General features: G+C 40.4%; 1 protein-coding gene across 3 annotated transcripts in view; it reads left to right on the top strand.

The window, feature by feature from the left end:
* Nucleotides 1-11,552, top strand: part of kcnab2a (potassium voltage-gated channel subfamily A regulatory beta subunit 2a) — a 250,821-nt gene that overhangs the window by 151,186 nt on the left and 88,083 nt on the right. The window contains exon 2 of one of the 3 annotated variants that reach the window (XM_048614847.1): nt 4,478-4,654. The exons of the other annotated variants lie outside the window; for them this stretch is intronic. The gene's annotated coding sequence lies outside the window, so the exon portion shown is untranslated. The remainder of the gene's footprint in view (nt 1-4,477; nt 4,655-11,552) is intronic. 3 annotated transcript variants of the gene reach the window in all.

Below are 11,552 nucleotides of genomic sequence, written 5' to 3'. Positions count from 1 at the left end.
TGCTGCTTGGCCTGCTGTGTTCATCCAGCCCTGCACCTTGTTGTCTCGGATTCTCCAGCATCTGCAGTTCCTACTATCTCTGGATTAACAGTTCAGCGATAATACCGCTAGGCCATTGCCTCCCTTCAGCAACAGAGACACTTGTTGACAATCTGGTCAAAATGTCCTGTCCTTGAAAATTGATTTTGATTGTACCAGTTTCTAGTGCAGTAATTACAGCCATTTAGAGATGACTGCTTTCAAGTAAGATATAAAACAGCAGTCAGCAACCAGATTTTTTTAAATTTAATCTAGCAGCATGGTGAGCAGAAGTATTAAAACAGTCTTTCAAACTAAAATATTCCCATTTTGAATTGCATTTTATTTTTAAGCATGTTTCAAGTGCTGTTGAGTTTCAGTACTGTTTTTGACGCGTTAATGAGTTGATATTATCTTTCATAAAATGAACTGAGTTCATTTGCATGTTAGATGCATGTTAGAAGGTGCATTGCTATCCTTATAAATGGAATATTTTAAAGCTCAGCCTGTGTCCACACTCTGGAAATATGCATGAAATGTTCTGGGAATTCAAAAAAAAACTTGTTTTATCAATCATTAGCAAGAATGTGGAACTCTGTACCATAGAGAGTGGCTGAAATTAATAATCCAGAATAATACAGAAACTAGATAAACTGATGAAGGAGAAAGGAATTGAGGAAAGTAGGATCTTAATATTGGCAGATCTGGTGCACAAGGTGTGAACTGCGCAGCACTTCATGAACTGGGAATAAATAGTGATACCATTAGAGTCAGATAACAGTTTGGTTTTGAATTACCAAGCATTTGTTCGTGTGTGAGGTTCAACATTATGTACCAGTGTAATATTTAATTATAGGGGCTTCAGAACCAAGCCTAAATGTCTTCACCTAACATCCATAAATATATATACTAGCTACAGGGATGTAAAATCTTCTTCGTCTGTACAACTTCCAGCCTCGGGCGACTGTCTGTGTGGAGTTTGCACATTCTCCCCGTGTCTGCGTGGGTTTCCTCCGGTTTCCTCCCACAGTCCAAAGATGTGCAGGTTAGGTGGATTAGCCATGCTAAATTGCCCGTAGTGTTAGGGGGATGGGTCTGGGTGGGATGCTCTGAGGTTTGGTGTGGACTTATTGGGCCAAAGGGCCTGTTTCCACACTGTATGGATTCTATGATTCTAACTCAGCTATACACTGGATAACTTTATTGAACCTTTGTAGGAGGCTGGGTTCATATGCTTTAAACAATAGGATTTGAAAAAACCTGTAGAACTGGATCACAGCAGCCATCGGGGATCACTAACTCAATTGGTGTATTTGCAGTTTGTTCACAGAAATTGTGACCGCTATTTTTAATGTTTTATGTTGCTGGATAACTCAATCACATTGAATTACAAGATACATTTTTACCATTGTTGCAAAATGTATTTAATGTCTGTAGAACATCCTGTGAATATATTAAATGGCACTATGTAGCATAGCAACATAGTACAGCATTAGATTTTGTACAATGTCCTTTCTCCCTCAGGGACTGGATTAGGATCTAACTTGGACAACTGATAGTCTCTTTTGTAAAGGCTGCTAATGGTCTTGCTGAAGTGGACTGGACAGGCTTCATTCTGCTTTTAATAGATTCAGTCCCATAATACAATACTGTACTGTTCTTAAGTTTAGAGTGGCAGTGTTCAGTTTCAATCATACCAAAAAAAATTGAATTGGGCAGTCAGATGTCATGCTAGTTTGCTACAAGGAGCTCATTTGAAATTAGCACCACATCTGTACACAACCTGCACTTACCTGGTGCCCAAAACTACGAAATATTTTGTAGAATTTGGGTAGAAGAAAGAAACAATTTGCATTGTACCATTGTCCTCTTCCCCAATTCCAATTTCCCATACATCAGCCTCTATCCTTCTAGACAGTAAAGGTTGGATTCAGAATGTTCTGTAGGAGGAGTTTTGATGAATTATTGCAGTGCATCTTGTACTGCAATAATGGTAAACCCTGTTGCCACTGCATTGGTAAGGAAGGGAGTGAATGTTGAAGGCAGTGGGTGGGTTGTCAATCAAGAATGTCGTTTTGTCCTGAATTCTGACAATCTCATTGAATGTTTTTGGAACTTCACCTGTCCAGGCAGAGGGAGAGTAATTCATCACATTCTTGGCTTGTCATTTAGATACTGGAAAGGGTTTGTGGAGACAGGAGGTGAGATATTCGCTGACCTGAGTTTGTAGCCACAATATTAAGATGGTTAGTCCAGCTCACTTTCTGGTCAATGTTGTTGTTGGTAGGAGATTCAGTGCCATTGAATTTTATGGGGCTTGGTTTGATTCTGTCTTGTTGGAGATGATCATTGCCTGGCAGTTGTGTGACACAATTCCAGTTATAGTTTGACCCATTTTTTCATGCAAGTAGATGAGAATATTCTATGTTTTACATTTCAAAAATATCACAATACTGCAGTATTCACTATTGAACCTTGTAGAATAGCTTTGCCCTTTTTTTAGAGAAACCACCATAAGCAACAAAGTTTGCTAAGCATTTAGGAAACTTGTGCTGTGGCGTAGATACTTCAAATATAGTTGCTTTTTAAATGTTTTTGCTTATAATTGCTGTAATGTTCATTTTATTACTACAGCTGAAAAGCTCATCATCTTTTCCACTTGTGGCTTCCCTCCTTTTGCCTCATTTGCCTTTACGCTTGCTTCATAGCACAGTGAGTATTGGGAGAGAGAGAAGCAGTGAGTGGAGGGTGATGGAAAAAGAAGCAATGACCAGGTGGATCGCAGAGAGGGAAACAGTGAATGGACGCGTATAGGAGAGGATGCTGTGGGTCTAGAGATTTGATTTATCATTGTCGCACGTACCTAGGTACAGTGAAAAGTTTTTTGTTTTGCGTGCAGTACAGGCAGATTATACCATACCGTAGGATAGTAAAACAGAGTGAAGATTACAATGTTACAGCTGCAGAGAAGGCGCACAAAGAGCGAGATCAATATTATATTTAAAATTTGAGAGGTCCATTCAGTAATGTGTCAGGGAGTAAGGGGATCCGGGGAAGCAAAGTTGAATGGAAGGTAAGTCATAAGAGGATTTTTGGGCCAGTTAGGTTCAAGACACCTAGTAAGTTTTTATAATGTAAAATTTGTAGGTGAGGCACATAACCCACCCTAATTACGTATTTTCTTGCGGGAAAAAAGATTTTTGCTGATATTTTTGTTCTGTGCGTTTTTCTTTAAGGAACACAGTAGGTGTATTAAAGAAGGGATAGCTCTATGTAATCCAGGAAGGTCATGTTCTGTTGTTCAAGTAGACTCCATCGTTTATTGCATGCTGAAATGTTGAACTCATTTTTGGTGATTTGATATAAATATGCTGCTCCACAGTTTTGGGGGTAAAAGTAAACAACGAGTAAAGTAATGCTTCTACGTGTTTGAAGTCTGATAATTCCATCCATTTAAAGTGGCCTGGAAGCGTTTGCATTTTGCTAGAGATGATTAAATGCACTTTAATTTTCCTGCCAGTCATGTTACAGTGACTTTGTACAATGATATATACATGATTCCTCTTACAATTTTCAGACCTTTTTGTCTGTACCTACTTTCTATGTTGATGAGCTGGCAGTTAGCCAGATTAGATTTCTGCTGCAGTTTGTTGAATGGATTTACCTGGGTAATTTTCCACACTGTTCAGTAGGTGCTAGTATTGTAACAGTACTGATGCAGTTAGTTCTTATTCACAAGTTTTCAATACTGCAGCCAGAATGTTGTCAAGGCCCATAATCTTTGTTATAATGATATTATTTCAGAAACAGTTTTAGAAAATGTCACAAATAACTAAAAATGATATAATACATTGAACGATGGCATTTTCTTTTCCAATCCCACCACTTTGAAGTTACATGAGTTTGGTGTACTATTATTCATTTGATTGTATCTACTTACACTCTAATTCCAAATTCCTGATAGAATGCAATGCAATGGTTTTGTTGTTAAACAGTGGTGTGCCTGGGAGCTACCATGGAATCAATTTTCACCTCACTGGAGGTTGAAAGGGAGGCGGCGAGAAAGACAAATGATGGAGCAAGTTGGCCATGGAGAGATGTTCATCCCCTTCCTACCACCTCAGCAATTAAGTGCTGACCAAGAAGTTTCATTGGACTTTTTTTTTGACTTGCCAGCAGTTAAGGCCTGTTCAGTTAATGGCCAGTCAAGGGTTTTAACTCACCACTGGCCCAATTACTTGACCTCCCTTGCAGGTGAAGAAAGCGGCTGGCTTCCCAAATGACAAAAAAATGGCATGCTATATTTGATTACAAATGCCTCCAATATAGAGAAGGAAACATCAGGCAGGGTTTTTGCTGCTTGTTCTTAGGAAGAATTTGTGATGCCAATTTCTGTTTTTGAGCAGGATTGTATGTGTGGTAATAATGGGTCAAAATTCTCACACTACTTTCTTGACAGTATTGTGGGTGTACCTCCACCAAATAGATTGCAGTGGTCCAAGAATACAGCCCACCATTACCTTCTCAAGGCGATGCCCACATCCCACAAGCGATTTAAAAACACTCAATCTTGGTTCACATATGAAGAGTCGTACTGAATTGTGAAGGGGAGAAAAATGTGGCAAATGTGATACAGGTGAGTTCAATATAGTCTAATTGGCCAGATTAGATTTCGACTGCAATTTATTTTTTATTCCGAGTTTAAGGTAGCACAGTGGATGGAGCTGAGTTATTTATCCACAGTGAAAGTGGGGGAAAGTAGTGGGAAAGTTGCCAGCAGATTTGTTTTGAGTACCACTTAAAAACACCTCTGACACTAGGTCATGAGTTCTTTCTTGACCTCAAGTTACTCTGCAACCTGGGGATATGGTGTTTGGGGGGAAAAAAAAGGAAAACCACCAATATTCTGAAGCCGAATTTATTGCATCAGAAGAGTGCACAAATGAAGAGCCTGTTACACAAAGCTTAACTTTTTAAAAATATTCTATTTATTCATTTAGGCTGCAGTGAGCCATAGCATCCTGTTGAAACCTTGCATACACATTAAAGTCCCCATTAGGCATCAAAACTTCACTTTCATTGAGTAATATTTGCACTGTAAAATTCAGCAAGTACCAAGAAAAATTCAGAGGATGTGATTTACAATAACAACTCATCTTCTCCGAAGTAAAGATGTCCCTGTAAATGAGCCGGTTTCATTCAGAGACCCAAGAGCAAATCCGGTAGATATATCAGCAAGTGAGAGTTAAATGATCCCACAACCAACAGGTTAAATCCAAGATCTGCTGTCCTGCCACATCCAGTCAAGAATGCTGGTGGACAGTTAAACAACTCAGTGGAGCAGGAGGCTCCACAAATATCCCCATCCTCAATGATGGAAGGATCAAACACATCAGTGCAAAAGATAAGGCAGAAGCATTCTTAACAATCTTCAACCAGAAATGCCAAGTAGATGATCCATCTCGGCCTCCTCCAGTGGTCCCCAGCAGTGCAGATGTCAGTCTTTAGCCATAGGTCCTGACAACATCTGGCAATAGTACTGAAGACATGTGCTCAGAACTTCCCGAACTCCTAGCAAAGCTGTTCCAGTACAGCTACTACACAATGTGTACATGCCCAGGTATGTCCTATACACAAAAAGCAGAACAAATTCAACCCGGCCAATTACTGTCCCATTGGTCTACTCTCGATCATCAGTAAAATGATGGAAGGTGTCTTCAACAGTGCTATCAAGCAACACCTGCTTAGGAGCAACCTGCTCACTGCTGCCCTCATTGAGTTTCACCAGGGCCACTCATCTGCTGACCTCATTACAGCATTGGTTCAAACATGGACAAAAGAACTGAATTCCAGAGGGGAAGTGAGAGTGACAGCCCTTGATATCAACGCCACATTTGACTAAGTGTGGAGTTAAGGAGTGCTAGCAAAACTGGAATTGATAGGAATCGGGGGCAAACACTCTGCCAATTGGAGTCATACCTGACGAATAGCAAGATGACTGTAGTTGTTGGAGGTCATTCACCTCTGCCCTTTGAAATCTCTGTAGGAGTTCCTCAGGGTTCTGACCTTAGCCCTGTCATCTTCAGCTGCTTCATCAATGACTTCCCTCAGAGGTGGGGATGTTCAACAATGTTTGCAAAATGTTCAGCACCATTTGCAACTCCTCCGATACTGAAGTAGTCCATGTTCAAATGCGAGTAATTCACCACCTGACTCCCCAAAGCCTATCCAGCATCTTTAAGGCACAAGTCAGGAGTGTGATGAAATACTCCCAACTTGTCTGGATGAGTGCAGCTCCAACAGTGCTCAAAAAGCCTGACACTATCCATGACAAGGCAGTTCACTTGATCGGCGCCACGTCCACAAGCATCCATTACTTCGACCACCAACGTTCAGTAGCAGCAGTGTGTACTATCTACAAGATGCACTGCAGAAATTTGCCAGAATTATTAGACAGCTCCTTCCAAGCCCATGACCACTTCCATCTAGAACACAAGCGTAGCACATGCATGGGAACACCACTACCTGCAAGTTCCCCTCCCAGTCACTCACCATCCTGAGTTGGAAATATATCACTGTTGCTGGGTCAAAATCCTGGAATTTCCTCCCAAATGGCATTATGGGTCTACCTACAACACGTGGACTGCAGCAGATCAGGAAGGCAGATCACTACTACCTTCTCAAGGGCAACTAGAGATAGGCAATAAATGTTGCCAGCCCGTGATGCCTGTGTATCATGAGAGAATTTTTTAAAAATGGCCTTTACCTCAATTTTCATTTTTAACGGTGAATATTTATTGCAGACCCCCTTTTAGGATTTTATTGGTATCGCAGTCACTGGCACAGAAACAATTTTATCAGTTCAGTTTCATGAAATTTCCATTTTTGATGTTGGCTGTACTGAATTGAAACATATCTTAGGATCTAATTATATGTGCAAGCACTCATTGATTTATATTTTTCGTAGAGCAGGGAACTTGTATTTGGAACGTAAGTGCTGTAGAGTATTTTTGTTACTGTATTAAAATTTAATTTTGAAAGAGTCCCTACAGTAGAAGAGGCCATTCAGCCCATCAAGTCTGCAGTGATCCTCCAAAGAGCATCCCACCCAGACCCCATCCCTGCACCCCAATATCCCTGTAACCCCACACTTACCCCATGGCTAATCCACCTGGGTTACAAATCCCTGGACACTAGTGGACAATTTAGCACGGCGAATCCAACTAACCTGCACATCTTTGGACCGTGGAAGGAAACCAGAACATCCAGAGTAAACCCACGCAGACTCAGAGAACGTGCAAACTCCACACAGACAATCGCCTAAGGCTGGAATTACAGCCGGGTCCCTGGCTCTGAGGCAGCAGCACTAACTACTGTGCCGCCAAATTTTCTCTCTTAAAGCGGGAGCTACATTCTGAGTATCCTCCCTTACTTATCCAAGTGATTTCATGTGTAAGCTAAGAAATAAGCATCAAGAAAACCTTATCTGCTCTTCCTGGGTGTTGATCAGGAAAACCAGCATTCTTGTTTTACTGAGACAACAAGGTGCAGGGCTGGATGAACACAGCAGGCCAAGCAGCATCATAGGAGCAGAGAGGTTGACGTTTCGGGCCTAGACCCTTGCATTGGTACAGATTCTGTGTTCTTCCCCTCCTTTCAACTAAGGTTAGTTAACAGCATATATCAAAGTATCACACAGGAGTTAATTGCCTTGATCAGGTAAGTCTCCAGGTATATTTTCAGTAGCTTGGTGAACCTATTGCTGTGGTGTAAATGATGTAGTTTAAGCAAAAAAAGGGCTTGTAACTTTTCTATCTTGCTCACAACTTTAAGAAGATATGAATAAGAATGAACTGATGGAACTTATTCTGTCACAAAGCCAAAATCTTTGGAATATCTAATTTTAGTAGCTAAATTTGTTTGCTTATACACTTAAAAATAATGACAAAGTAGAAATCCAGAATATTTCATTAGTTTAGAAAGAAATTACAATTATTGAAATACTTTATTGAACTATTTTCACTTGATGTTGATGGCACCTTAGCTTGCTCTTGCTTTATCAGCTGCCTCTATTCCAGCAGAGGGTGTCAGATTTACTGCAGTAAATAAGACACAAAAATTCCAGTCTAGAATTTCACAGCTTTCAATCTGTAGTTTGGTACAGGGACTTGACAGACAGGCAGATGTATCATAAAATCATGGCAGCCTCTTCTAAGGCATCTGCTTCATTGGCCAGCTGTTGGACTAGCCCTTGTCTGATTTCACTGTTGCTTAATTAGTTGTTATCAAAGCATCCCTTGTAATGACTTCTTATCTTTGTATCTTAAAAAGCTATACAAAATCCCAATTAGATCTGGTTTTCTCTAACTAATCGTCAGAAAAGGTCAGGCTTGATTCTCATTCCAGCATAGGTAGATGCAGAATCTATCTCTTCAGTCTACCCCTAATAGAGGAAAGGAGTGGCAAATGATCACTGACAAAAATGGCCAAGGAATCCGCTCATAATAAAGCATCAACAGAGAATGAGCCAATGACCTACCATTACGCAGAACAGATATGCCAATTGCCATCTTTATTGTCAAAGTTCAAAGCCATTGTCTCTGGTCTTAGCCACATTCTTCTTCACCTCACCGCTGACTCCATCCCTGCATTTGCACAGGGCTGTATCCGAGTGTTTGTAAGCATGGTGTCTCATTTGACCCTAAACCTCTCCTGAGATTAAAAGTGCTGTACAAAAGTAAATTGTAATCCAGTGTAATGCAGTGCGATTTTTCCCACAAATCACTTGTTACATTCCATTTCGTTGTTTAGCTCTCAATACCCTTTGACATTCTTCTTTTCCGAGTACAGTAACTAACAATGGAGTTTGCTGTGTGAACGATCTATTGCAGAGATTCTTGACTCTGACAATAATTTTTCTTCCTAGTCATTTTGTGTAATATTCAAACTTATTGCATGGAGATAATATCATTTTTGTTTAATCACATTTTAATGTTGGATAAAAATTTTGTAGGTATACTTTTTGACAATTTTTAAACTTTTCCCTCTTCTCACAAAGGCATTGAGTGTGTATAAGGCCATAAGACATAGGAACAGAAGTAGGCCATTCAGTCTGCTGCACCTTTCAATGAGAACATGACTGATTTGATAATCCTCAACTCCACTTTCCTGCCTTTTACCCATAGCTTTTGGTTCCATTACCAATTTAAAAATCTATCTCTCAGCGGCACAGTCTCTTCAACCGTACGCAGAGAAAGAATTCTGCAGATTCACTACTGTCTGAGAGAAGAAGTTCCTCCTCATCTCTGTCGTAAAAGTACAATACCTCGATATGAGATTATGCTTTCTGAATCTCTCACGAGGAAAGACAGCCTCTTCGCTGTTAAATCCCCGAACAATCTTATATTTTAATACGATCATGTCTCATGTTTCACACTTCAGTGAGTACAGGCCCAACTCAATGAACCTCTCATAAGACAGTCCCTCCATACACAGGATCCGCCAAGTGAACTTTCTCTGGATTGCCTCCAATGCCAGTGTATACTTTGATAAAGGGACCAAAACTGTTCACAGCATTTCAGCTATGGTCTGACTAGTTTTAGTAAGACTTTCATATTTTTATGCACCATTCCCTTTGAAATAAAGGCCAGCATTCTATTTGCCTTGCCTATTACCAGCTGAACTTGTATACTAGCCTTTTCCGATTTCTGCATGAGGACTTCCATTACCTTCTGTGCTGTAATTTTCTGTGATTTTTCTCCACTTAAATAATATTCAGTCCTCTTCTTCCTGGCAAACTGTACAGCATCACATTTTCCTACATTATATTACATCTGCCAAGTTTTAGCCCATGATCTTATCTTGTCTATATCCCCCTCTGCAGACTCTTTATGTCATCCTTACCACTTGCCTTCTTACCTATTTTTGTGTCAAACTTGGCTATTTTACATTCACTTTCCTCATCCAAGTAATTAAGATACATTGCAAATAATTGTAACCCTAGCACTGATGCTTGTGGCACATTACTAGTTACAGTTTACCATCCTGAAAATGCCCCCTTTATCCCATCTCTGTCTTCTGTTCGTTAGCCAATCCTGTATCCATGCCAACGTACTACCTCCAACACCATGGGCTCGTAATGTATTAAGTAGTCCAATGTGTGGTACATTATCAAACGCCTTCAAAACATCCAAATATATCACATCCACTGCTTCCCCTTTACCTCTCCTGCTTGTCCTGTCCTCAGAAGAATAATAAACTCCTCAGGCATGATTACCCTTTTATGAAGCTATGCTGACTCCTCCAGATCATATTATGTAGTTCTAAATGCTCTGCTGTTACATCTTTTATAACAGACTAATATTAGCCTAATATTAAGTTAACTGTCTATAGTTACCTGTTTTTTGTCTCCTTCCCTTTTTGAATAAGTGTGTTACATTGGCAATTTTCCAATCATCTAGCAGTTTCCAGAATTGAAGGATTCTTAGAAGATTACCAGTGTGTCTATTATCTTTGTAGCTGCTTCATGTAATATCCTAGGATGCACCCAGTTTGGTCTTTAGCTGCATTATTTTCCCCTGTACTTTCTTCACTGCCAGTTTTTGCATTCATTTCCTCTCCTTTTTTTGCCTCTTGATTATTAGTATTTTTGGAATGCTATTGTTATCTTTTATGAAGAATGATGGAAACAATTTACTCAGTTCTTCTGCCAGTTACTAGTACCCCATTACTATTTCCACAGCCTCATTCTTTAAGAGGTATTTGTTCACTTTGGTCTCTCTCTTCCTTTTTACACGTATAAAGTAGTTCTTGTGGGGTGAGTCGTGATATTACTTACAATTTTACCCTCAATGTCTATTTTCTCTCCTTTTTTTTTTACTATCTTTTATTAGTTTTTAAAACTTTCCCAATCCTGTGGCTTACCATTAACCTTCGCCTTATTATAAACTTTTACTTTCAATTCAATGCCATCCTTAACTTCTCTGGTTAACCATGATTGGCTAATCCACTTCCTAGAGTTCTCCTTTCACACTGGGAAATGTCTTTGCTGTGAACCATAGAATATTTTTTAAATTTCTGCATTTTTCCTCAACTGTCTTCACAGCTAAATTCATTTCCCCAACCACTCCAGCTAGATTTGTCCCTCATTCCTTTGTAATTAAGCTTATTCAATCTGAGCATGGTTATTTCTGACTCAAGTTTCTCCCTCTCAGACTGAGACGCGGGCATGATTTCCCCGTCCACGCAATAAGAACCAAAAAAGAATCCCCCTCGTCCTCACGTACCACCCCACCAACCTCCGGATCCAACGCATCATCCTCCGACACTTCCGCCATCTGCAATCCGACCCCACCACCAAAGACATCTTTCCCTCCCCACCCTTATCTGCTTTCCAGAGGGACAACTCTCTCCGTGACTCCCTTGTCCGCTCCACACTCCCCTCCAGCTCCACCACACCCGGCACTTTTCCCTGCAAGCGCAGGAAGTGCTACACCTGCCCCCATACCTCCTCCCTCACCCCCATCCCAGGCCCC

This window comes from Rhincodon typus, chromosome 31, assembly GCF_021869965.1.
Source record: "Rhincodon typus isolate 14 chromosome 31, sRhiTyp1.1, whole genome shotgun sequence".
NCBI lineage: Eukaryota > Metazoa > Chordata > Chondrichthyes > Orectolobiformes > Rhincodontidae > Rhincodon > Rhincodon typus.
This window is presented reverse-complemented; position numbering and strand designations above follow the sequence as displayed.